Source organism: Dermacentor silvarum, chromosome 2, assembly GCF_013339745.2.
Source record: "Dermacentor silvarum isolate Dsil-2018 chromosome 2, BIME_Dsil_1.4, whole genome shotgun sequence".
NCBI classification, from domain to species: domain Eukaryota; kingdom Metazoa; phylum Arthropoda; class Arachnida; order Ixodida; family Ixodidae; genus Dermacentor; species Dermacentor silvarum.
This window is the reverse complement of record NC_051155.1, coordinates 26158292-26181206: the sequence shown is the minus strand read 5'-3', so window position 1 is coordinate 26181206 and position 22915 is coordinate 26158292.

The following is a 22915-nucleotide window of genomic DNA, read 5'->3' as shown; positions in this document are numbered from 1 at the left end:
TAGTATTTGGCTCGGAGCAACACGACGATCTGCTCAGAGAGGTATCGGCAGCGCTGCAGCCACCTCAAAGCTGTTGTCGTCAAGAGTTCGTCATTCGGGTTCACAGCGGCGCACTTCTTAACCCAAGAATCAGCGCTAGACTAGCTAAAGCTACAATTGATCCAGTAAACTCTACGACCACGCCACCGGCAGCTATGGTTACCACGACGTCTACTACTGGTCATCTGAAGGCGTGTGCCCTCCCGTCTCGTCGATGAACCTATTCCTCTTCGTACCCACGCAACCGCGGAGCCAGATTGATAAGACGGCGCTTTCATTTATGTATCAGTAATACTATTTTGCTTATATAAATAATATCATTCATTTATGAAAGCAACCCGAATTTTAGCCAATCTCCTAGAGTGGGTAGGTGCCGCCGCCTTTAAGGGCATCACCATTGTCAACTTCTTCCTTATTTAACTCGTTTATTAATCTGACTCCAATATTTGACAGGATATCTCCAAGCTGTAGTTAGTTCAGAACATTATCTGATACCCGATAAATATTGAAACAGTCTGATCACTTCACTTTTCCACAACAAAACGTTTATAATGCTAAAGTAGCTAATCGTTATGGGCTATATTGCTCTATGTGTGGTATCATTACAAATCCGGTTGAGCAACGCCAAGATGTAGTTTACATCATGGCATATTGCTAAAGCCAAGACAAGACATGGTTTTGTGACCGAACCCTTGCACCGTTTTTACGCAAGATACCTATATCAACAAGCTCACTCACAAAGGCAAAATTTTATAGGGAAATGAGGAACCTTTGTCGTTTCCCTTCTGCTCACGAAGCGCCTATTTTCTAAGCGCAATCAATTGTTGAACGTGCGGTCACTAATTGTGATGGCGTTGTATTTAGGGGGCGACTACTACATTTCTTGGCTTTTTCGGACGTACGCTTTCATTCTGTTTTCCCACCATGCACCACTTCAGCAAATCTTTCGGCACCGAAGTCAGTAACGAATCAGGATAGCCAGTCTTAAGCAGTCGTTTAGCATGCCCTAGTAGACTATCTTCCACTATGTGTTCGCAAGATACCTTTAGGGCATTGTCAAAACAAGGCGAAATAACTGCGCATTTCACTAATTTAGAATTGGCGGAACCGAAAGGAAGCAAAGGTTTTTTGCCCCTCAGCTCATAATCCCAGCAGGTGTGCTGGGTGGATGGGAATGGATTCTAACATATGACCCCCGCCCGTGAGAGCGCCGTTTCGGCACTTAGGGAAGGGAAGGGTCATTGTCAGAGAAGTAGGACTTCAGACGGGTGACGTGAACGATATCACTAGGTGGTACAGACGACGACGAGCTACCGTCCACCGGAGCGATCTCGTATGTGACTTGACTGAGCTGGCGGAAAACCTTGTAGGGGTCAGAGTAGAGAACAGAAGCTTCGAAGACAGACCCACGTGCCGGGACGGCGTCCAAACGTGATTGACGGACCACAAACGCGGTTGACGCGTGGGCGGAGCGTCACAGTGAAGAGGCAAATCTAGCTGGAGCACACCACTGCCGCAATCAAACAGGACGCAATGGGCTGGTGGAAGTCCATGCCGAGGATGAGTTCATGGGAGCACTGCTCGATGCTCGAGCACAGCAAGTAGCACAGTCATGGAGCGGTCGGCGACACTTAGGCTCTTAGGGGTACTGAGCTCGTCCCAAAAACAGGAAGTGTTCCACCATCGGCTACACGGATGGTTGATAATGTGGGCGGTGTGAGGACTTACTTCAATCGATGACGAAGCTCTGAACACATCACAGATATCTGTGCACCCTTGTCAACGAGAGCAGCGACGAGGACACCGTCCACTTGAACGTCAAATAAGTTGCGTCGAGTCAGCAAATTGGTCAGAGGATTTTGTGGGCGAGACGTCAATGCAGCTTCACCTCCGGCAGCTGCATCGTCTAGTTTTCCGGAGGCAGGCGTGCAGTCGGCGATAGAGGGTGGCGAAATTATGGGGAGCGAGACGACGGGCGACGAGACAACGGCGAACGGGACTGGTGACCACGCAGATATGTTCGCCACGACGGTACGATCACGATCAAGACGGTATGACATGGTCGGAGCGTCATCAACGTTGTCCTGAGGGTACTCGGGGTAAGGCTGGAAGGGGTCAGGATCGGTCTGAGGGCGCCGGTTAGGAGCATAGGGCGCATGACGCCAAGACCACCGGTTACTGCAATAGCGGGCGACATAACAAATCCGACGGCAATTAAAGCACATGGGCCGGTCGTCAGCAGTCCTCCACTCGACTGGATTGTGGGGACGCAGCTTCTGGCCTTGGGCATACGAAACTGAGAAACGGTCAGTCGGGTGGGATGAAGCGACCGCGCGCACAAAGTCCAGGCCAGCATTGCATAGCTCCTGACGCACAATGGCTTGGACAAGTGATATCATGGCAGAGCTAGACTTACAGGCGTGGGAGCACGGGGAAGCAGGTGACATAGCTTCAAGTTTACGCCGTATGATCTTCGTCACATTGAACGCGTCATCTGCTATCCCTTTTAGGACGTGTCCCACTCTCTCCGACTCTGCCACCGTCATTCGCTTTACGGCAAAGGGCCAGCACTTCCTGTATGTAAGACAGGTAGGATTGTTTTGATGTTTGGGCACGTGATGCTAGCTCCTTCTTCGCCGCGAACTTTCGACCGAGAGACTTGCCGAACAGAGCACGGATCTTTTCATTGCAGGTATCTCAGCTTCCGATTTCCTCTTCGTGATTCTGGAAGCACACCCTTGCTGTCCCTTGAAGAAAAATAGGATGTTGGCCAACATGACCGTATCATCCCATCGGTTGTTCTTACTTGTACACTCATAGATCGCCAACCACTCTTCAATATCGATATAATCAGTCCCACAAAACATGCCTGGGTCTCTTGGCTGGGTAACGACAACCATTGACGTTGCAAGAGTGGCGATGGGGACCATCTCTTCAGTCATTGTGGAAAGAGCCAGCTGCCGGCCGCTGCGGAGCTCCGTCGTATCGAGTTGGTACTCCGCACCTCCACCAAAATGTGACGAGGATAAGAACAGGCAAAACAAATGGTCAAATGTATTGATGAAATCTATATAGAGCGAAGCCAAGATGGAGGAAAAAAACCACACGAGCGCTTCATAAATTGTCGTCTTCCTCCACTTGCTGTCGCCTTCTCCAATGTACGGGAATGGCTTGTAACAATGCAATAGGTAGAGTGCAGCATGTTGCGCGCCGGTTGAAATCCACATTCGCTGGTAGTCTTGATTGTATCTGGTGTCACGAGCTTCCGCCTCTACCACACTTCATGAGGAGTGCTAGACCGGGACAATTGCTGGCAGCTTCTGCATGGCTAGGTCCGCCTGTAGCTGTAGCAACATTGCTCCTCCTCCTCCTCCTCCTCTGACTCCGTTCTAATGGGTCATAAAACACGGCACCTTTTCTGACGTGTCCGTGTGCGCTTGTTTTTGTTACTGGATTATGAACCCAAAATGTCAATAACGCTGTTTAATGTGGGACAATTACGTACATGCTTTAGAACGCTCTTGTTTGGGCTAGTTGGTGCATTCTAGAACACATAACGTTGCGCCCATCCTGCGTTGTGCCGTTGTTGTGCCGAAGGTGTTCAGGCGAGGATTGGCGTCGTTTTTCTTGCAAAACGAGATTTTCTTAAAGAAGAATTTCTCACCATTCCGAGCCAACTGCCTCCTCGTGGTACCCTCAGTATTGCATCCAGAGATTCAGCAAGCTCTCCATGACGACCCAACGGCTGGACACCTCGGTTTTTCCTGCACGCTAGCGAGGATACAAGAAGCCGGCAGATCCCATGCCCTGTGGGAATCGATGTTATGCGAAGCAGTGTGCGGGGAGCCTACCAAGTTAACGAAACGACCATGAGAGCACTAAGAGGTAGGCGGCTTTTTCATGACCTACATGACACGCATGTCATGACATTCACGTCATGACTCCTCAGGAGTCCGTTTAGCAAATTCTAGGAGACCTTAAGGCGATAGCCTTAGCCATGCTCATGACTATGGCTTCTACCAGCATTCTCTAGTGTTTCCTTCATTAGTACCCACGTCGGAACTCATTTCAGTGCTTTCTGAGTGTTAATCTTTTTTCGCTGAGCCATTGTTATTTTTGATGAGTCATGCTCATGACTATGACTTCTGCCATTATCCTTTAGTCTTTCCTTCACTTAGTACTCACGTCAGAACCCATTTCAGTGGTTTCTGAGTGATAATCTTTTTTCGCTGAGTCATGGTCATTCTTGCTGAGTCATGCTCATGACTATGACTTCTACAATTATTTTTAGTGTTTCCTTCGCTTAGTACCCACGTCATAACCCATTTGAGTGGTTTTTGAGTGTTGATCTTTTTTTGCTGAGTCATTCTCATGTTTGCTGAGTCATGCTCATGACTATGACTTCTAGCATCATCCTTTAGTGTTGTCTTCACTTAGTACCCACGTCCGAACTCATTTCAGTGGTTTTTGAGTGTTAATGTTTTTTCGTTAGGTCATTATAATTTAGACGACGGTTTTACGACCTACGTGACGTGCATGTCATGACATTCATGTCATGCCTTATCTTTCATGTTCGTCATAGACTGTTGTCGCGCTATGCCAATTTTGGTGCGTACCAAGGTAATGAAGCGACCATGAGGGCACCAAGATGTAAGCAGCTGTTTCATGATTTACATGACACACATCATGATATTCATGTCGTGACCTATAAATTATGCTCGCCATACACTCTTGTCATACTATGGCAATTTTGGTAAATATCAAGTTAACGATACGACCATGATAGCACCAAGACGTAGGCGGCTAGATAGATAGATAGATAGATAGATAGATAGATAGATAGATATTGTCAAAGTGGCAAATGTTCGCCAAGAAATGCTTCGCATTTAAAATAATACTGGCCTCGCCTCACTGCTGACGTCGCCCATTACATAAAGACATGCCGAGACTGTCAGCGACACAAAACACCGCCGACAAGGTCAGCCGGACTTCTACAACCGATCGAACCACCTTGCCGACCGTTGCAGCAGATCGGGATGGACTTACTAGGGCCTTTCACGACGTCGACGTCCGGAAATAAATTGATTGTCGTATCTACGGACTACCTCACCCGCTACGCCGAAACAAAAGCCTTGCTCAAAGGCAGTGCCGCCGAGGTAGCCAGATTCTTCGTTGAGAACATCCTCCTGCGTCACGGTGCCCCAGGATTCCTCATCAGCGACAGAGGTACCGCCTTTACGGCAGATCTAACTCAAGCTATCCCGCGATACAGCCTGGCAAGCCATCGCCTGACAACCGCCTATCACCCGCAGACGAATGGCCTCACCGAGCGCCTAAATAAGACCATCGCCGACATGTTGGCAATGTACAGAGTGGTCGACTGTTAAGGGGAACACCGTAGCGCGTGGCTAAAGTCCCTATATAAGAAAAGTACCGCCATCCTTTGATAAACGCCGCTTCTCTCTCTCCTGTATCTCCGATTGGACGATGATAGCGCGCGCTTTTCACTTCTTTATATTTTCTTTTTTTGCGCCTCAGAGCCATGTTGAAAGTCCTCTGCGCAGTCGCAGTCGCCGGCGGCGGCGCGCGCATGGCCTGAAAGCTTCAACGTGGACTTTCTAGGTGCGCCACCGTCGACTTGGCTTTCGCAAGCAAAAAGTAAAGAAAAAAGCAAGCGCTTTAGGAGAGGAGGTGGCGGAGGAAAGAGTAGATGGCGGTACTTATATAGGGTTTTTACGCGTGGCGACTGCTCCGCGCCACCGCCGGTCGACGACCGCAACGAGTGTCGCGCAGACGCAGTGAGCGCTGTGAGCGGTGCTCTTTCGTCGTCTGCTACCGTCAGCTGCCATGCCTCGGATCGTCGCGAAGCAAGCAGCTCGCGTAATTCGTATTTGAACGCAGCCACTTTCCTTCCAGCTGGAACCAAAGTGACTGAATTTATGTACAATCAGATAAATGCCCTAAAGATTAGCAACGGTGACCGTGCTGTCTTTTCTTCGCCGTCTCGTTTCATGAAGATTTGCCCGCTTCAAAAAATGTTTACTGTGCACGTCGATTCCCATGTGCCTACGCACTGCAGCGACTCGAATAGGCAGTGGTACAAATGAGATGGGCACTACACACGGAGAAGTATTCTCTTATATAGCTGTGCCACAAAGAGGCGTCCGTAAGAAAATTATCATGTTTGTTCAAGTTGAAACAGCGAAAATACCTGGGTGTTAATATTTTGTCTCGTGTAATTTTCTTTCAGCTTTGCAACGGCTTGCTATCGGTGTCCGACCAAACACTCACCAGCCAACATTAAAAAAGCGTGATCGGCTTGCTTCCCTACTATCCGAAGCGCAGCAGCAGACGGTAGCAGACGACAAACGAGCACCACCCACAGCGCTCACTGCGCCGGCGCGAAACTCGCTGCGCCTGCGCGCAACTTGTTGCAGCTGCCAGCCGGTGGTGGCGCCCAGCAGACGCCACGCGCTCTGGTGTTCGCTTTAACAGTGGACCCCTCTGTACGTCTACGTCGAACACAAGACGTGGGATGTCATCCTTCCGTACGTGACCTTCGCATATAACACGGCCGTGGAAGAAACGACGCACATGGCGCCGTTCAACCTGGTATACGGAAGGAACCCGACAACGACGCTTGACGCCATTCTACCGGACGTCACCGACGAAAACAATCTGGACGTTGCCACCTACTTGCAGCGCGCTGAAGAAGGTCGACAGCTCGCCCGCCTCCGTATCAAGAACCAGCAGACGACCGGTAGCCGACACTACAATCTTCGACGACGCTACGTCGAGTACCACACAGGCGACCGTGTTTCGGTCTGGACACCGATACGCCGTTGAGGACTTAGCGAGAAACTGTTTCGGACCCCATAAGATCATCCGACGTATTGGCGCACCGGACTATGAGGTCGTGCCAGACGGTATTGCACACTCACAGTGGCGCTGCGCACGACCTGAAGTCATCCACGTGGTGCGTCTTAAGCCTTTCTACGCTGACTGACGAACTTAGGAACTTTGTTGCTTTGTTGTTGTCGTTTGCTTTATTACGCGTGGTTTTGTTTTCGCTTTCGTGTTTGGTTGTAGCACACTCTAAAAACAGTTGCACACTTTGGGGTGCATTTTTGCCACACAACAATAATCGTCATCTGTCTTGCTTGCGTTTCCTATGTTCAAAACTCTGCACTTGCTACCTTTCTGTCGAGAACGCTGTGTCACGCTGATAACGCTCTTGTCGTTCGTGACCGAAAAGTGCCGGGCGCACAGCGTTAAAGAAAGGAAAGCCACGCAAGTCAGATGACGATTATTGTTCTGTGGCAAAAATACGCCCCAAAGGGTGCAACTGTTTTTAGAGTGCATCGGGAAGATGTTTTTTTTTTAAGGGGAGGGTATTGACAGGTTCCTCATCTTTCACCGGTGACCGCTTTTCACCGGCTAACAAATGTTAAACGTTATTGCTCGGCGCAGGATGCGCCTGCAGGTACCGGAAGTTTCTCGAACGTTATCGATGCTTCTATCCGTTGTCTGTTGTCACCGGCGCTTGTGTAATCTGATTGTAGGATCGCCGCGAATTGGATAGTACTTTCTGGAAGACAGGCGGGCACCAGAGATTACTGTGGAACATTCGATGGCTCAGGTATAAAACCGACGTGTTGAGCCGCTGATCAGATTTCGACTATCGCCGACCGTGTTCGCCGCTATCGTTGTACAACTAGCCTTTGTGAGCACAGGTTCACCTAATAAAGTCCGTTTTGTCATTCACCGTTTTGCGGCTGTTTTCTTCACCGTCCTTTCTACGTGACATCTGGTCACGTATGTACACCCGTGAGCAAAACTATACGGACCAGGGGTTGCGCGATAAAGTCATTTTTTTTCCTCTGCCTGTGAAGGCAACTTGAAATTGAGGACTGCAGTCCAAACTTGGCATTGGGAACTTTTCAGTGTACTCGTCAAATCCAGTTTATGCTTGTTAATTACGAATAAATTCAGTTTTTTCGGCAAGTTTGTGGTCCGTATACTTTTTCTCACGGGTGTACGTGACAGTACATACCTTTCTTTGTCCATGTTTTTTCACGCTGCGTCGTTACGTGTTCTAAAATGCTTTAGGAGCATAGTCTTTCTTCCGAATGCAATCGAACTGCCCAGACGCAGCAAGTAAATGAATTAAGGTGACACGACTTCGTCGTTATCAGCGCAGTATTCAACAACACTGTAACTCTGGGCCACCGGTGCGCCATAATCTCCTGCGAGTATTGTGGTAAGTAGGCGCTAGCTAGTGACATTAGGCGAATGTGCCAACGCATCTGAGATGTTCATACTCCGCATCACTTTCCTGAGAGCTGCCGACCACAGCAAGCCGATGCACAACACAGCACAGGAGCACAGCAGCCCGATGTGCTACCATTCGACTATGGACTATACCCACTGACTCAGATAGGCGGGAAAGTGGTTAGAGGCAAATACACATGCATAGATAGATAGATACATAGCCCCCGGACAGTGCGTGAAGTACCCTGAGAATGCGAACGCATTAAAAGAATTTTCGAAATTCCCTTTCGTGCACTGGGCCAGGATCTGGCTCTGAAAACTCAACCACTTTCGACTCTCGGGTTCAGTCACAGAGATGTTTGCACCACTATACAAGATTTAATTACTGATCGCAAGAAATTGTCCTGTGAAATTTTCGTATGATTCTCATTCAATGGGAACCTCAACCAGTTTGCGGTATGAATGCAACCGCTTTCACGTAATCGGTGACCCAAGTTGTCTATTAATCAACATGGTTTAGTAGAAGGTGGTGATACGTGGTATTGCCTATGTTTGCCTAGATTCAGCGCTGCTTAAATCATGTTCTCACACAATGCAGGCTAGCTTTAAACATCACATCACCAGGCTATTAAAAACCGGCTTGCCTCAATCTCGGTCGTGCATGCCATCCATTGTAAGGTGAAGATCATCTGGATGAGGACTCGTAAATCAAAACTTAGAGGAGCGTAAAGAAGGTGGCGGCTAGGTAAGGCGTCGCTTATGGTTTTGCCCCCCCCCCTTCCCCCCCCTCCCCATTGTGTCCTCGCATTATACGAGTACTGAAGACAAGGGTGTTCGAAAATACACGCCAATCAGTTTGTGCGCGGTGCTGGCGGGGTTGTCTACGAGATACATCTCATTTGCGCGAATGCCTATGTGGGCCAAACAGGCCGATGTTTGAATGACCATCTGAGGGACCATTCCAGCAACTTAAGTAAATTTGATGATGCGCATCTTAGCGCGCATTGCAATGCCTGCGCATGTGAGTCATATTTTTTTGCGTGTTGATATTCCTGGCAGGAGCAAACAAACAGCGCGTGAACTCTTCGAGGCACACTTTGTCAAAAAAAAGGTCACATGTGAGTCAGTGAGACTTGCATCACGTTATATTAATCAGACATAGACCTGTTTGAGACAATGCTTTTGCAATGTAGACCGTCATCAGCCTTGTGTTAGCGCTTGCTCAAAAATTGGGCTTTGCTCTGTTTCTTGCAGCAATAAATCAGTGGATAGCGCTTTGTGTGTGTGTTTGTCTGTGCGTGTGTGTCTTTCCTTTTGTATCTCCCATCTAGCGCCCGAAAAAAAAAACATGTTTAGTAAATCCCACCAACATGCCCGAGAAGAAGTCACAGTGTCTCATACTGAACGAATAACAACGCGAAATGACGAGGAGGAGTAGGCGACACACACGTGCGCTGACTTTTAGCAGCTTTTGTTTTCGCAAGTGCACCAAATATATAGCATACACAGAACGCATGAAAATAAAGAAACAGATAACAAGAATCATGTATCCATTTTGGCGGCTTATTCACAACTGCTAACTCTTCTAAACAAACACACCAAGAAGCATTTTCTATTTTTCTGTCAGTGTCAACGACGCCATGCTTACATATGCGCCATCCAGTTGATCTAGATTTCCTGCTTCGACTATTAATCTAGCTATCTTGTCAGATGAGTGGCTAAGCACTGTCCCACTGTCAAAATGTGGTACGCATACACAATCTCGCCAATGTATTCCATAATGCCTGGAAATGCCGGAGTATACGTTACAATAATGCTCTTTTAATCTTTAATTTATGCACCTGCCAGTTTGACCTATGTGTATATGCTTTACTACATGACAGAGGAACCGAATAAACTACATTGCATGTGCACTTAACAAAACGTCTGTGGCTCTGCGTAGAAAAAGCTACCACCGCTACTTTTTCCTCCTTGTTTATGCGCCTGCAAAGAGAGAGAGAGAGAGAAAATGATTTAATGAAATGCAGGGAGGTTAACCAGGACTGAGCCCGGTTGGCTACCCTACACTGGGGGTAGAGAAAAGCGGAGAGAGAGATTAAGAGAAGAAAAAATGTCACAGTTTCGCCCTAAGGGCGAAGCAATGAATGCGATAGCAACACAGCAATGTCATACGAAGTAAGGTGAGCGGCTTTGGTAGCAATATGAATTGTAGTAAACATGAGCTGATTAAGTAAGCAGGTGTGCTGCGGCGTAAGTAGACCGACATGAAGAGAGACTCGATGACCACGAGAAGGCGCGTGTGAAACCGTGGTGTTGATGAGAAGCGCTTCCCGTGGGCAGCGCGTGCGAAGGGACACACCTGTAGTGCTGCACTGCCGATCCGGGCAGCATTGCATGTGTAGCGTGCGTTGGAAAATGTGGCCCGACTATTACTAACTGAATGAACAAGCGTGGTGTGAGCGCGCACAAACAAACAGGAATAGATCACACTGAACGACTGCAGACGACGACTGTCAAAACGCTGGCAGCGAGCGTATATACGCCGCAGCGGGCGAAGGTACGTGCGGTCTATCGCTTCAACGGAAATTGAGCGGCGAATGCACGGCCATAAAGGTCAGAGCCGTGTGGAGATAAGATACGGTGCGGACGAGCGACGAGCGCGGTTGTTGGCAGCGTAGAAGTGCGCCCCCCCCCCCCGCGCTCCCTCCGGCGCTGGCTTCCCGCTTCCTTGCTTGCGCGTGGGTGATTGAGTGCGTTCGTTCTCCGTGATAGCGCGCGTCCCCGCACGCTTCCGCTCGGGCACACGGCGCGCGGCGAAGATTTTATCTATAGGGAACCTCACGGCGACGGCGACGGCAGAAATCCGGTAGAAGTGTCCATATAATTGCTATCGCAATAATAGAAAGTCCGCTATGGATATCGCCGACGTAGCAACAGATCTCTGCTCTATCACTGACGATCAATCAGTCCGGATCATAGACGGTCCCTCAGTCCTGTAGTTTTCAAAAATCGCAGCAGCACTTTTGTGCCCTTTTTCAGCTGTGATATTGGAGGCCATGGTCTCAAGATCTTGCTCAAGGTGAACGGTCTTCTATCCAGCCTATTGAGAACGTTGCAGAGATCATTTCTTTCGTTTTGACAAGATGGGCAGTAGCACAGTAGGTGTTCTATAGTCTCATCGACACCGCAGGCATTACACTCAGGGCTATCAGCCATTCCAATCAAACACGTGAAAGCATCGGTAAATGCAACACCCAAGCGTAAGCGGCACAGCATTGTTTCCTCACTTCGCGGAAATCCAGGCAGCAGCCGCAGCTGCATAGATGGGTCGATAGAATGCAACCGATGTTGGGTGAATTCAGTTGTATGCCACTTTCTCCAATGTCATACTGTGCGCTAGCTTGGTTAGGTGTTGGGCTGCGTCAGTCCTCGATAAAGGCACAGAAACAAGATTTGCTCCTTCGTGTGCTTTCCTAGCAGCTTCGTCGGCGATGTCGCTGCCAGAGATACCGCCTGAAATAACTCTGCAAGCGCTCAGGAGCAAAGAACACCACTTGGACGCTTGCTCTATTACGATTTTTTGCGGTTATGCGAAATGAGTTGTATTTAGGGGGCGACTACTACATTTCTTGGCTTTTGCGGACGTACGCTTTCATTCCGTTTTCCCACCTCGCACCACTTCAAAAAACCTTTCGCCACCGAAGTCAAGTAACGGAGCAGGATAGCCAGCCTTGACCAGTCGTTTAGTAGACTGTCTGTCCCTAGTAGACTGTCCCTAGTAGACTGTCTTCCACTCTGTGCTCGCAAGATACTTTTAGGGCATTGTCAAAACAAGACGAAATAACTGCGCATTTCACCCATTTAGAATAGGTGGATCCGAAAGGAAGCAGAGGTTTCTTGCACCTCGGCTCATATTTCCAGCAGGTATGCTGCGTGTAAAAATGCTATCCCGAAATGTAAAAATCAGATGATGCCTTCAACAGCAACTTCGTACGTCAACTGTAATGGATCAAAGCACTTAGGAAACAGTGCCATTATATTTAAAACATGCGAATTAAAACACGAGTCCTCAGCACTTTAATCAACTAAGAAGTCGTCAAAAAACCTGAAAACCGCGACAATTTCTGTGTTACTGAAAAGTCCATTGATAATATTGTCCCGGTTAGTCAAATATAAATCGCTTAAACAAGAAGCTATGCAACAGCCGATACAAACACTTTTTTTGTGTGTTTTACAATGTTGCCATCCCATGTCGCAAAGCTCCCCGAGTTCAGATAAAACGAAAAAAAATTACATGCACAATCTCCTGTGGGAGTTATCTAAATGATGCGTAAGCATTTTCTATTAATCACCTGCTGTTTCGTCGTCGTATGCTGCTGTGTTTGGTATAATTGCAAGAAACACCGCGAAATGATCGTGAAACAGAGAAGCGCGCTTGCAACACCGAAATGATAACTGAGACCAGCATGAGACGACGAAGAAGAGGCGAGTAGTAGCAATGTTCACTCAAGAAGCCGGAAAATTGAAGTGGCCATCACGAGGCTGCGCTGCCGTATTCCTACGTTAAACTTTTACTTACACAGGTCTGGTCTGGTCCCCTCACCATTATGCTCATTCTGTGGCGAAGCGGAGACAATAGACCATTTCTTGTTGTCTTGTAGGCGTTTTTCTGCAATAAGGAAAAGACTAATGGAAATTCCGCTTCGCAATACTGGCCTAGATTTATCGGAACCTGTAATTCTATCTTTTGGAGCCTCCATTATTGGGTTCAGCCACAGAAATGCTTGCTTGGCAACCCAAAATTATCTCATTGAATCAAATCGATTACCATGATAAACTTATTGTCACCTTTGCCACCATAGTTTTCTTTTATTCATATATTTCTTTTTAACCTATTATTAATTAGTGTTTTTTTTTTCTTTTCCTCTCACAAAATTTTCCTGTCTAAACTCCAGTATTCTATTCGTTAATTCCCTTCTTTTATGCACCGAACATAACCACCCGATTCATGGCCAATCCCCCACTGTGGGTATGCGCCACAACCCACTCATGCAGGACAACAACAACAACAACAACAACCACATACAAGATAGGCAACAACAACAACAACCGCTCATGTAATATGATGGTGCGTTTGGATGATGCTGCTGCTACGTGGAAGATCAGCACTGGGCGATGCATGCTGTAGCAGCTGACTTTATTGAGCAGTATCATGTTTGGTAGACCTCGTACGTGGACATGGTCGATGACGCTGCCTCCTCTCGATGTGAACCATTATCAACCCTGATCAACCATACTCCGGCGGCGGCTGCGTATGGCACTCTCACGCGGGTTCTATCTTGAAAGCGATCTGCGACGGGGACAGAGTGCGCCGAGTGCTGATAGCTTCGTCAGTGCTGTGTTCTTGCCGCTTAGTTCGCGTTGAAGCGAGAGGCAGCGCGAAGGTCAATTCGCTCTCCGCTGCGGGCCCTATCTTGCAAGCGATCGTCTTACGTGACGGATGGAGGGACGGGTGGACATACGGGTTTCCGCGCTGGGTAGGCATAGAAATGCGTACGCGTTTAAAGGTTCTAAATACCGGTCGCCAGAAAGACCCGATTCACAAAAGATTTAGAATTATATTATGGGGTTTTACGTGCCAAAACCACGATCTGATTATGAGGCACGCCGTAGTGGGGGACTCCGCAAATTTGGGCCACCTGGGGTTCTTTAGCGTGCACTTAAATCTAAGTACACGGATGTTCTCGCACTTCGCCCCCATCGGAATGCGGCCGCCGTGACCGGGATTCGATCCCGCGACCGCGTGCTCAGCAGCCGAACACCATAGCCACTGAGCAACTACGGCGGGTGAGGACCCGATTCATTCTGGAAACAAACTGCTCCAAGGCCTACTAGCTTGGGCCACTAAGTATGTGCGGGCTATTCTCTTGCCGAGCAGACACTGGGTACGTGTCACTGGGTATTTCCCGAACAGACAATTTCGGGACTACGTATGGGATATGTATGCGCCCATTCTTGGCCGAGCCCCAGAAGGGATGTACCAAGGGGACAAAAGGCGTACGTAGCCTTAAATATGTTAAAGCGATAGCAGGCCATTCGCGACAGACACCTCTGCGTCTAGCGCGCCCACTTGGTGAATAGCCAATGCAACGAAGTTGTAGCCAGGAGACCACAGACAGTATACGCTGCTACGGAATTTCAACTGCGGTGCTGCGATTACAAAAATAGATGCTGTTCCGTGGTATCATTCAGCGTTGTGGTTGACAGCGAGATTGCCATTTCCTGTGTGTAGAGATGTGCCCGTAAGATTTTGTGTGCCCGTAAGCATGAACACAATAATCATCAAAACATTCATCACAATATGTAAAACATATAAATAATTTTCATTTAGGCAACCATAACAAGAAACATTGCTAATCCTATTAAAATAACCAATCTCTAAAGGAAGGATGTGTAGCCATTTCTCGTTCCGTTATCAATGCTATTAGTTTTATGTTATCATTTCACGCTACATTTTTCTTCTATATCTAACATAGACATTATCGTCCAACAAATTTGCAATTACAATTTGATTGGTATGGTAATTTAGCTTGTCCACCTGACTCTTAGAAAATCCCCAATAGTGGGTACGAGCCATGACTTGAGAGCAAAACAAACAGGCAAAGGAGCATAACGCCGTTCGCAGCAATGTACGGTCAAAGTGAGGTTTCCATGCTCCCGCGTTGCAGTCTGTCGGCGCCGGCTCTGGGCTCGGCATGTCCCGCCCCTGCGCACCGCGTGGATTACACCAAGACCCCTGTCACTTCACAGAGCACCCAATACTCGGAATCATCCTCACCCACAACCTCGCTGCTTCTCCACATGTGGGGCTACGACCAAACCCACGCGCCGCCGAGTAGCGGCAGAATCACTGACAACCCCGATCTCATCACCGGCGATGCTGGGGCTCCTCAATGGCTGCACGTCATGTCCGACATAACGTTTTTCCGCAAGGCGACGGGGTTGGTTTTAGGGCTAGCCATTCTGGCCTGCTTCGTCGCCATCCTGCTCACCGCGGCAAGTCAGTTTCGGACGAAGGAATGGGTCAAAGAACCTGCCTGGGACAACTGGACCGAGCCGGTGCTGTCTCTGATAGAAGAGCGTTCGTCCACGCCTATCAGTAGAACCGTGGACGACGGTAAGGGTAGAAGAGCAGGGCTCGTGGCTCCAACGTCAACGCCCGGCGCAAATTCTTCATTTTCGGGCGGAAACATGACACGTACGCCAGCAGGAACGAATCACCACGGTTTTTCCGGCCGTCTAGTGAAGCCGGTATCTCTGCCTTCCAGAGAACGTCTTTTCCGTCCTCAAGCACAACAGCCCCTTCAGCTAAGAAATGTGCTACATGTTCCTACGCCAGAAAAGACTGGAATTTCTGCATCCTGGCGCCCCGGTGATCATTACACAGTTCGTGTGAATGACCAAAGTTGATGAACATATTTAATGCATAGCTGGGCTGAGAGAAAATGAACCTCATAATGAATATAGTATAGAACATTTTTCAACTTAAGGTCTTCCTCCTGTTTGGGCCTTTGCAGGTTTTGTGATTTCAGTAACGATAAAAAAACGTTAATTTTTACAGCGATATTTAGACAAGTATACCTGATTATACCCAACTGATGTCTGTACCATGACTCCTGTGTCATCACAATGCCGGAGCGGCGCTCAAATATAAACACTAGTCTGAAGAATGAATGGTAAAAATAGAACTAGTAATTGATTGAATGTGCGTTCACGTGACAAAGCAGCGTACGTTTCACTCTGATAGCGGTCAGCGACAGCGCTAGCAACCATCGTCGTACTTCTTGACAGAAGTTGGCAGAAAATTCCAGTCAATATGCACCATAATTTCGTCACGGCGGATCTGCGACCTGTAAGTCGTTGTGATGCTTTAGCTCTCTGTTCATCCCTATAGCAACACAGACAGCTTGGCCTGTTAGTGCAGGCTTAATTAGAAAAGACCAGCGGTGAACACAGTACAGAAGAAAAAACAACACGATGGGACAGAACTAGAAATAAAGGCTTTCTGAAGACGAGGTCTTCTATGGTGACTTCACATGGGTTTGGCGTTTCTGGGAATCCTGTAACCACTTTCTGAAAAAAAAAACCTTTTTCGCTCCTCCAGAGTGTGGTAGGTAGTCGCGACAGGTATCGACGAGCCAAGTGAGAGTTGATCGTAGAGTACGTCAAATTACCGGTACGGGCGTAATTAGCACCAGTGTAGTGGAAATGTAACCGCATTTCACCAGAGACTGCACTATCCCGGGAATCAGCCCACCGGGTCTACGGCCACAAAAAAAAAGAAAAAAAGAAAAAGGGTCAACCAAGTGTCAACACCAAAGAAGGAAAAGTCAACGGAATTGCGTTTGAAATACGATATGAGTAAGGGACAAAATGACTGAATAATTAACATGAGAAATAAACAGGGAGAGGGCGAATAGAAATATATGATCAGCATCTGTTCATCGAATCATTTCAACCACCAAGTACGTCGACCTTGTCTTGTTAGCGTCGACACTTGGTTGATCCTTTCTTTTTGTGTCGAGCGTTGTCCAAATTTGTGCCGTCGTTTTCTTTTCCTATGTGTACCGTGGTCACCGCTTGTGTTTTAAAATTCAGAACTTTTTCCCTTTCCTTTCAATCAAAATTCACAATTGACATTAGATAAATGTTTTTCAGGTTTTCTTGCACCTCCTAATACGCTTTAGATGATTCGATTCGTTTAAAAACGCAGGAACATTTCTAAATAAGCAAAAAATAACACAAGACAACGAAAACTAATTCAGTAGCCGAGACAGCTGCATTTTCGTGAATTCAGTGGTGACCATAAAGCTGCCAAGTGTTGCGGGCGTAGGAACGCCAGCAGCAACCTTTCAGGACAATGATTTTAACTACGACAAATTCTAAACGCTGTTGCGCAGTGCGACTCTTCTTGCGATAAAATCCAGTAAAGAAAAATATTTATAAGGCCGCGTTGGTGCCGATATTTCTACTCAAGCAAATAAGTTAATCACAGCCAAATACGGTGATAAGATGGTCCTGCAAACGTTATTTAAGACGAAGGTCTGCTCAGGCCAGTTCTGATGCCGCCTCTTCTAATGCATGTAAAACGCAGAAATGCTTTTCTGAGATAACGACTGGCGCACACCCAGTGGCCCGTACTCAGTGCCACGTGCCTTTGCTCTCCTCCTCAATGCCGCTGAGCACTGCATTGTCTTCGCCCTTTACGAGGAAAAGGCAGCTCGCAGTTCGCGGTGACCAACGCCAATATCGTTGCCTCGCCACTTTCACGTCGCAGCCGAGCCAGGCATTGACCTAATTCTTCCAAGTAACACCGAGAACTGCTGGTGTCGCTCCCTTATTTGAGTAATTAAAAAGTTTGTAAATATTGTAAAATATTATTGATAGTTCAATTATGAAAAAATCCTCCCGGTGTGGTACGTCTTTGCTGACACATTACCATTGGTTGTGTCCTCGTATATTCTATACTTGATTTTTAAAAGCTGGGCTAACATTTGGTGGCAACCGTTTGGTGACAACTTGTATGAATCAATGCAAGCCTGGCTCTTGCAGGAAGTTCCGCAAGGCTCTGTAATGAGAGTACTCATTATTCCGCGTGCTGAAGTGAGCATGCCGGTCACTGCGAAGGCCAGACCTTCTAAGCGAGGGCTCCCGGACATGTCGAGTGCACGGGAATGTCCACAAGAAATGGCGCAGACCGGTGTCTTGGGACAGGGTCGTACACTTGGAAAAAGAGGTAGCTCTCCTTTGATTATTCCCAGCAATTTTCAAGTAAGAGCAAGAGTGAGGAATACCTCAGCAAGGATTCTGTTCAAGGCCTTCAAAAGGTTTCGATGGGAGGGAGCGGGTGCACGAGGGAATACGAGCACTTGTGTCTCGTCGGAGTGATTTTTTGAGTCCGTTAGAAAAGGTACTCACGAATCTGTATTCTTGGTGAAGCCGTGTGCTTTCTTATTCTTCATATCACTGAAAAGGCCAAAGCTGTGGTTTCGCACCTAGTTCCGTTAAACTTTGAAATGTAAATGACTAATTTCTTGGTCGATTTCTTCGTAGTGGGTAAGCGTCATTAACTTAAGAAGCAAGGAAGGGATCAACCTCGTACATTTCTTTAGTATTCCCACTGCCGCCCGATTCTTGGCCTATCCCCCTTAGTGGGTGCGAGCCATGACAGAGGTACATCATCATCATCATCATCAACATCATCGTTTGGTGGCTACAGCCCCTGAACCCCGTTTCCACCTCTCTCTATCCTTCAGAATGCCGGCCGCCACTTGCGTGCTCTTTCAATTGCTATGTCTCGTCATCGTGGACATCACCACCGCCCCTGCGATGGAGTCCGTTTTGGAGTCGCTGACGGCAAAGGAAGAGCCTTCGACTTTGCCGGACTACGATGCGTACCGCATCCAGGAGCAGCAGAAGAAGGCGGAGCTCGTCGCAGCCAACGTCGGAAACGAGGGTGGCGCCAACGCCAGCAGCCGGCACGCGACGGCTACAGCTTCGGTTCCTGCAGTTCCGGAGTCCAGCAGGCCTGTCCTTAGCGGGGACAGCGGCTCAGTGCACACCGGCGCGGCTGGAACCGACAATGGCGAGTGGCGCGGGGCCGAGATGCTTCGTCGATTCCTGCGCTTCGTACACCAAAATCAGGTACGAAAATGTATTCATTATGCGGACCAAAGGTAGGTGTTTTGTCCTGCTGCTGCTTCCAGTCGTCGCGGGTGGACACTCCTTGTAAAGTCATCTGAAGCAACCGCCAAGTGGGGCGGCAGACTCCTGCTGTGTAGAGTTACTGCATATGCCTACCAAAAAAAAAAACCTGTCATAGCAAATACAACAGCTCTACTGCTTTGTACCTTCCACTCGTGTAAGAACCAATTAGCAGAGGCCACTGGACCATGGCCGGTATTTTGTAGCGATGCCTTATGCCTTATTCTATACTAGTCTTACCGTCCACCGCTCACGGCCGGCTGATATCTTCGATAACGTGAGCGGGCCGTCGCTCTCACCACTGACCAAGCTCGAAAAGGGCGAAAAGGCATTAGCATCGGAAAGGCATCGCTACAAAATACCGGCCCATCCCTGCGTATGCTGTGTAATAAACCCTAGATCACACCCTTTCGTCGGAGAAGCTGCCTCTGGCTCTACTTTTCTTCGCGCCGCGTACGCCGTGCTCTTGGCCGCTTATAGGCCTACGCGTCGGCGGGTTCAGCGCGACACAACATTAGGCGTTTTCTTGCCTCGCGCGCAATGTGGAACCATCTTGAAGCTTGTGCACAGTTGTCGTTTAGCTGCATTTGTCAGGTCATGAAACAATAGGGTACTTGTTTGTTCCCTGTGCTTCTAATTGCAAGTACGGATTTGTCCATATTTTAAACTTTAAAACTGAATAGAGCGTTGTGGTAATATATGTTGCGTCTCGAAGACATTGTAAGGAGTGGTTGAAGACGAAGGACTCAGACAAACTGAAGTGCCGAGCGCAGTACTATAGAGGCGCATAGGTAGGCCTCTGTTGAAGCAAGAGTAATAGTCTTTATTGCAGTGCGCCAACCTCTACAGGCTCATCTACGCCATGCAGTTTACGATCAGTGATAACTATACGTGGCATAGAAGCGCCGGTTAGAAAGCGAATCTCTAAATCCATTACCCGCTATACAAAACTAAGTATTTTCTGGCCAGCTATTGAATAAATGGCAGGCAGATACCAATAGAATAACGCATTTTGAGGTAGTAATGATTTTTAAATAAGTATTGACGAAGGTTGGCACAGGGTAACCTTGTAGAAAGTGTCAGCCGACATGATTTCAAAACTCTCTGTCTCAAGAATAAAACAAGTATTCAAGCGACTACAATAAAGAACTGCAATTGAGCTACCACGTTGCAAACACCCTCACATAACCTGCGCAGTATGCTCTGATGTGCCTGCTTTGATACTCCATCGAGCCCTTCGACGAAGTAAGGCAAAAGGGCTGAAACAAGTGACCAAAAGGGTTGACGCGTGGTCTCGTGGCTTTAGCTAATCAACACTCTGCTGGCAGACAACAGTTAATTAGCATAGTCTTGACACGTTCACCCAAATGATGATGCCTGCAATGGCCTTACGTAAAAGTCCAAGAGCGCTTAAGCAAACTCAGCTGATGATGCGAGTTCATAAGAAAATATTGTACGTATCTAACGCACATTTTGGAATTTATCTGAAACAAAGCTTTCGTTATTCGCTTATATAAATGCTGTAAAAGTGTCACTTGCAACGCGCCTTGTAGCACTGATATTACTTGCCTACTCTGCAAATTAGTGAGACGCAGAAAACCCCAACGTGATCCACGCAACCGCGGATAACACAGTCTCTAGGATCAGTCCAGTTTTCGTCCTGGATAAGATTTGTTTTTTATTGCACTATCTTGAAGACCGGTCCAACTTACTAGGCAAGAAACCGACCAAGAAGACACACCAAACTCCGTAAAAGAAGTCGTAGAGACTTTCTTATCATTGTAGAAATTTTGCGTTTGAAGGCGTATGATTGATGCACTGAGGATAGCTAGGTTGTTAGGTACCGTTTGTTCTTTTATTACGCAATTCCGTAGTGAACACAGCTGGCCAGTGGCACATCTACAGGGATAGTACAAATGGGGCTACGTATAAGTCCAACTGCATAAGTGCTGACATTGTGTGAGCTCTTAGACAAGACAGCAGCAGCCACGGTCAGCAAAGTTCGCAAGGGTTCACTTAGAAAGCAACCCGGGCTGAATATCGCGTGTCTAAAAGATACTTATTAAACAAGGTCAACACACAATAACGGATCTTTCGGTTCCGTCATGAACGGTTCACAACACCTCACCGAGACTGGCGTTCACTGTGTAGATGCAAGAAAAACCCCACGTGATCTTGTCCCATGTATTGCACTGCTACTGCGTATAAGCTACAGAATGTAAGACAAACTATATTTACAGCGTCCAGGAACTTACGTCGCTGCTATATGGCAGCATAATTTCATTCTTTGCTCTTCTGCAGTAAACAATGTTTCCAGATAACCACTTTACAGGTGCCCATCTACTTCATAGAGTCACGTTTCTTTCCCTATGTGATCCGTAGTTGTCTGATAAACCAAGGACAGGAAACAGCGCTGTATTAGTCATGCATAGGGAAGTCCGAAACTGGAGTTATTGGAGCTTTTCAATGTATCCAGAGCATTCCTTCTTTATATCCAACCTCTTGTGCACACAACCCTAGGTGATTGCTTCACTGTATCCGGTAAAGCTACTTCGTAATGCGAGATATCCCTTCCAATGTTTCGTGATACCGAGCATGCTTTGTTATGGCTCAGGTGTCGTTCCCGCAAGCCTTATTGTGAACGCTTCGTAATAATCGGTGCCACTCTATCAGTATACCAGAGGTCAAATCAAACACTTCAGAGTATCTAAACTTCTATAGACAAGTTGCATGTCTGCAAACAAAGGACTATGATCCACGAAAAAAGGACTGAGCATTTCCTTCGGACTTCTTCGCTTTCCTCTGCTTTTAAACATCATCGTTGCCATGTAACCTCATGAACCACATCCTTTAATTTTGCCTTCCGAAAAAATTAGACACCAGTAGCATTTGTCGAATTTCTTTTCTTATTCTGCACGAAATGTGACAATAGCGCCCCCTGACTCTGTTACGTCGCATTGAGTAGCTCCAAAGCATTCTCGTGTATGGCAGGCACTCCGCTATCGCAGTGCGTCTCTGAAGCACCTATGACAGCTGTGCCTATTCGACGCCAACCACGAAACTCCCTCCATTGCCTCACGAAATCCGTTGTTAGGCTACCTCATAGAGATGAACTATGATTACCACGTACTACTACTCTCAGCATAGCCGTAGCCAGGAATGTTTTGACGTGAAACGTCTTCAAAATCAGTCATAGGTAGTCGTTTGCTAAAGCCGCAGGTAACGACATGTTATTTATAACGTTATCACTTATATGTTTGCAACCATACTACCCACGCACCTTACTTTGGTGTCGTTGTGTAGAGGAAAGATGCGATTACTCGATCATACTTGCGCATGCACAAGTGGCGCCGTTGTCACGCCACGCATAATGCAATCAGAGCTAAGTTCAGCTTCTCGCTTGGCGATCAGAGAGGCCTAGCTCGGCGGTACTTTTATCCATCCCAGCGGGAGGGGTCGCGTTGGAAAGAGCTCAAGCAGCTACAGTAGGTATGATGCATCGAACTCAAACCAGTGCTTATCACGAGTGCTAATGCCTACAAGTGCGCAATTATTCGCAGAAATGTCGCGCTTGCTTGGATATGGCCACCCTGTATTCGACACGCCGGGATCATAAATGGCGTGAAGAGGCCCTGGTAGCAACACAGAGAAGTGCCAATTCGTGCCCACCACTCTCGACCGCGGCGGGCCAACTACGAATAGGGAGAGAGCACGAGTGCAAGATTACACCTTAAGACACCCACTAGCTGTATCATGACTTATGCATGTAAGTTTTCTAACGCGTGAACCGACGTTATGCGCTTTACTTCGCTATTGTTGTGTGGATGAAAGAAGGCGTTCC